The sequence below is a fragment of the Triturus cristatus genome, chromosome 6 (assembly GCF_964204655.1).
Source record: "Triturus cristatus chromosome 6, aTriCri1.1, whole genome shotgun sequence".
NCBI classification, from domain to species: domain Eukaryota; kingdom Metazoa; phylum Chordata; class Amphibia; order Caudata; family Salamandridae; genus Triturus; species Triturus cristatus.
In genome coordinates, this window is record NC_140589.1 from 30,206,898 (window position 1) to 30,212,798 (window position 5,901).

Consider the following 5,901-nt stretch of genomic DNA (forward strand, 5'->3'; position numbering starts at 1 on the left):
ATTGCAGGAACATTCAGATACATTTTCTGAATTGTTGCAGGCTTTACTGGGCGTTGAAACCTCTCTGGTCCCCAGGAGAGACAAGGTGGAGGAGGTGGGTCTCCTTCAGGATGACCAGCGAATGCCCTGGGATCACATGAACACAGTGGGATCAATGCAGTCCATCCCTCTCTCGCGCAGGTCCATATGGTGACTTTAAAGGAAGTGCTCTGCCAACTGCAACTGAAAGAAATGATGCAGTTAGCTGTAATCGATGTAACATTCGGCTGGTGGGCCTGCCTGAAAGGGTGGAGGGCCCCAGTATGAACCTGTATGTACAACAGTGGTTGGAGACCACAGTTCTTGAATGTAAAACATCTACGTTTTTTCGCCAAAGAGCGGCCACAAAGTTCCCAGTTGTCTGCCTCCACCAGGTTTTGCACCCTGCGAAGTGGTGGTGTGCATGTATAACTAAAAACACAGGGACAACATCCTGCAGATAGCACACACTAAGGGTACCTGGCAAGTTGAGAACAGCAAAGAAACAGTGTTTCCTGATGTCACTGCGGACGTGCAAAGGAAATGGGAATCGTTCATGGAGATCAAATGCCAACTATGACAATTAGATAGCAAATACACATTATTGTTCCCAGCGTGCCTTTGCATACAGGATGATGAAAAATCATTCTTATTTCAATCATCTCAGAAAGTGTGGGATTGGTTAAAGTCTGTGGGAGTAGTGCCACCACCTCGGAAGGCACACAATGGGGAGTTCACTTCCTGTGAGGGCTCGCCGTCACACTGACAGAATAACCCATCACAAACAATCTAAGGAACAGGAAGGGTGCCATTAAGCACAAGTGGTGGTGGAGATGGGGCTCGTCAAAGGATTAGGACTCAGGGGCGGGTGAACCCCCGACCACAGATCAACACACCATTGACAAGCTGGTGGAATCCTTGAGAGTGGGACCTGATGTCACCCCATTGACAGCTGACAGGGCAACCTAATGGGGCTGGTGAGTCAGGTCGTGTGTCAGGATGATCTGGAGTATTTCTGCTGTGGCCTTTCATGCTAGAAATATGCTTACTTTAGTTTTGCCATCTGGAGTTTACAGAACATTTGGGGATTTGGCTGAAGTGTTGGTGGAATAATGGAAGCGGTTTTCTATGCTGTATATGTTGATTTGAAACATATGTTGCTTTGCAAAACTGGATGCTTGTTGGATGGGGTGCCGGGTGGGCAATGAGGTAGGGACCCCACTGGCTGGGGGTGCACCATGCAGTGAAAAGCTAAATGACAGAATTCTCTTCCTGACATGGAACATCCAAGGCATGGCCACGATCGTAAAATGATACTGAATATACACATACCTTAAAAGCAGGCATGTACATTGTGCATGCCTGCAGTACACACATTGGATGACAGGAGAACTGCATAAATTTTCGAAGTGACGGCGGGGCAGTGCTAATGAAACCACTTAATCAGGCTATGTCAGGGGGTATTGAATTGTGTAGCACATAGTGTACTGTTTGCTGTGAGACATACCAGGATAGACCTAGAGTGTCGGTTTGAGATAATTGAGGGTGACATAGATGGAGCACCTCTGGCACTGGTTGCACTATACGCTTGGAAAATTAACCAGTCCCCTTTGTTTGCATTGCTCAACCCACCCTCTTGACCATGCTGCACTTTCCAACTATTTAATGCAGTGACTATAACTGAGTCCAAGATCTGGAGCAGGATAGGTCCCTCCTTTCGGTTTCAGGAGCACAGGTGTCAGCTAACACTTGAATGCTACAGCAGTGGGCTATACACGTGCAGGTCACAGAATTGTAAGAAGTACTCCGTAGTGATCTTACACTTATTGAGGACAGCCTCGGGACCTGGATGTATTTGGTAGGATGGGTAAATGAGTGCTGATGGCTCTGAGGGAGTAGTAAAAGGATCCCACTAGGGCAGCAGGCCAGCAGGTCAGCACAGTAAGGAGTCCAGTGCTTATACCCAGTGTTGCCTTTGAAATGTTGGAGACTTCAAAGACATGCCTATGAAGTGCACAGAGGTAATTCCATGTTGCACTGGCTCCAGACTCACTATGGGGGGTATGCAGCCATTTATGTGAGGACAGGACACAGTCTATTCCGATGTAAGTGAGGTATTGTCTAGCTCTCCCTTCCCATCCTGCCAGAGATAGCCCATTGAGACAAACCTCATCTTCAATGGTGTGTAGTAGCTGTGTAGGAGGAATACACAAAATCCGACTGCCAACTACACCCGGTCCTGTGATCAGAGACAGGCTATAGGTACCAAATGGCTGTAGCAAGAAAATGCTAACTTTCTGAAAGTGGCATTTTCAGAATTGCAATGCAAAATCTAACTTCGCCATAGGTTTGAATTTTAAATTGTGATTCCAAAGACCCCAGACTTGAAGGGCCTATCTCTCCCCAATTGGAAATTGCACTTATAAAAATGTAATAAGATAATACCAATGTTATCCTATGGGAGAGATAGATCTTGCAGTAGTGTAAAATGATTTTGAGAGTTTTTCACTACCAGGACATATAAAAATTAAACATACATGTCTTGCTTTTTAAATACATTGCATCCTGCCCCTTGGCTGCCCAGGGGCCCCCTTAGAGTTGATTTGTATGTAAAAAAAGGGAATGTTTGGGCCTGGCATGAAAGTTTATTTTATCTGGTTGAAGTGGCAGTTTAAACTGCACACACAGACTCTGCAATGGCAGGTTAGAGGGGCTGCGTAAGAGGGTGGCACAATCAGTTCTGCTATTCCACTAGTAGCATTTAATTTATGGGCTTTGGGCATATGTGGCTCAATTTACTAGAGACTTATAAATAAATTAAATATGCCAGTTGGGTATGAGCCAATATTACCTTGATTAGGGGAGAGAGCACAAGCATGTTAGCATTGGTTAGTCCTAATACCAGCAATTTCATGTCAGAAAACAATAGAAAGAAGGCAAAAGGTTGGGATGCAGACCCCCTAAGGCTGTCAGGTCTAACAGCGGCTGTTATTTATGGGAGAATTATATTCTCCAAGATGTAGCTCCTAGCCCAGCTCTTATATCTTTTCTCAACCCTGTTGGTGGTATTGCGCACGCCTTCTTTGGGGATCTGCACTCACTATTAATTTAATTAATGGGGGGGTGATAGATGCAGAGTGATCCTATCAAAGTTATATGCTCCTCTGTATGAGAGGGATCAGGGAGCACCCAACAATCAACTCTACTACGCTATGGCCCAGATACAATAGGTTGCACATCGGCTGGCTGGTGGGCAGGAGAGTAGGGAAGTGCGGGGGGAACTGTGATAGGTTGGCATCATAGACTACCTAATTTGTGCAGCCTTGGTTACCAAAACGGACTATAATTTTTTTTTAAATGGCCATGATATGCTGGGAAAAAAGACATCTTTACATGGGGTATAGCCACCATACCCATCGGACCTACCTATCTGGTTCCTCCCCCAGATCCCGATTGAAAACCCAACATCCAGTGGAGTTCTGGAGGGAGTTTGGGTGTGACGTGCTGGGACATATTGGGCAAGGACGGCCACTGGTGCACATTTGATAATGTGCACAAAACGTATGGGTTGAGCCTGGGACACTTCCTCTTATTTGGGGCACTGTTCACTCTGTGGAGGCAGATTTGTGGGGATCCACAAAAGCTGTTCGAGCTGGCGCCACCTCTAATGTGTTGCTAGCTCATGGCCACCAATGCAAGGCATTCACTCATATTTATGGTGCATTGTGGAAATCCACAGTGGCGCCCCAGCTACAGAGATGGAAACTGACCTGCTATAGTGGGCTAAGATGGAGGTAACTGTCCCATCTGACATCTGACATCAGATGAGGTGGAACAAAAATATGATTAATGGGATGGTTTTATTGAAAAACTGGAAAACAAGTCAGGTGCTCGACCACCGTAGACATGATGCTCACACTGATGGCTGTATTGCTGGCATGAGTAGCTGACGTCTGGCGCTCGACTAAGACATGCAGGGGTTACCAGGAGTTGTATGGATTCCGGGCCTGTGATCCCCCAGAGTACGAATGTTTGTCATTGGCAATGTGCACCCGTGGTATGTACCTGTATTAAGTGTTGTCTGTCAGCCCGAGCAACTGCAGATCCCTATGATAGTGTACATTGTATACATGACTGCCTCTGCCCACGCTAATAATTTATAACTGTTTACTTGTAAGGATATATGTATTGTTGTATAAAATGCAATAAAGATATTTATTGTTAAAAGTTGCTGATTTCTTTTTGCAGTAATAGATTAAGATGAACCCCCACCACTTTTCAAACTTGATAACGTTTAAAGTAAGATGTTTCTAGAGAGCCATTGATTTTGTATGCTTGTTTTTAAGGTTTTATAATGGTGTCATTACATTGTTGTATTAAAATGTAGATCAGTGTCAAATAGTGGCTGTGGAGTATGATGCTGGCCGTGTGGTTGTAAATGATGTTGTATAAATGTATGCTGCTTGGTGTTTTATGGCACAGGGTGAAGCATTTGTATAAGGTGATTGTATGAGTGAAGGAAGCTTGATGTGTTGGTGTATGATGGTTTTGTGGGTTTATGGCGATGAGTGTGGCGACATTTAATGGTGTGCCATATGGTTGTATGTTTGTGTGTGTGACTTTATGAACATTGTTATGTAGCTGTGTCTTACGGGTTGTTTTGCATACAAAATGGTGATTGTGTGGGCATACTCAATCTGCACAGTTGATGTGTAAGAATGTATGATGTCGTCTGAGTGAGTGAGTGAGTGAGTGATACATTTATAAAGCGCAACTATTGCTGAGGCATCTTGGCGCTGAGCTGTAATGGTACTGGTGACTAGTATGTGGTGGGCAGAATTAGGAAGGTATACTTGGACACAGCCAGGTTTTGAACATTCTCCTACACAGAACTCTGTGAGGTTGTAGCCTGATTGAGATCAGCATTGTGTTCCAAAGTTTGGCTGCCCCGTAAGAGAGGGTCTGAATGGCCCATTTTATTTTAGACAATGTACGACATGGATATATGGTGGAAGTGTAGATGAATGATGGTCTGTGTGTTGGTGTATGATGATGGCTGTGTGGGATTTTAATGGTGAGCTCATGTTTATTTTATGATATGTTTATAATGTAAGTTTGTAGAAGTGCGCATGTGAATGTGTCAATATGGTTGTTTGATCTGAGGTTTGTGGTTGTATACTAATGTCGACATATAATGGTTGTTTGGTCATATATTGTGTTGTTAAAAATGGCTGTATGTTAACTGGATTGATATATGACGGTGGGTGTTTTTTAATGTATATTATATTGGTTGTGTGGACTTATGATACAATTGATATTGAGTACTGTAAGATCACATTTTATGTTCTTTGTGGTTATAATTTAATACCTAGAATCTAATTTCTATCCTGCGTATGAATAATCTTAGATCCGTTATACTCGGCCTTCAATGTCTACACTGTCTTGATTCACAGTTCACATGCCATGCAATTAGTAGTTATATCCGATAAGCACTGAGGACAAGAAAAGATATGATCATCTTGGTTTTTTTGAATTGTAAGTAGCTTCTTGAGGCACTGATTTTACTGTAGTTCTCAAACTGATTGTTTAGTGATCTTGTGGAAAACTAATCTTGACTCAATCTTTCAGTTTTTACCAACTCTTGGGCAGATTTACAAGAAACGGATGCATCTGTAGAGATGCATCAGTTTCCCTGCGCCAGCCTGTGAAACCCTTGCGCCACCACGGATGCTTGAGCCCTGGTGCGCTGTATTTATAGCACGGCATACCATGGCTCAAGGAGTGACAGATGCATCAGAAAGTCTGACACATCTGTTGGCCCAAAAGTCAGGCATTGCTAGAGTCCTGTCACAAGCATAACGCAACTCCAGCAATGCATGTTGA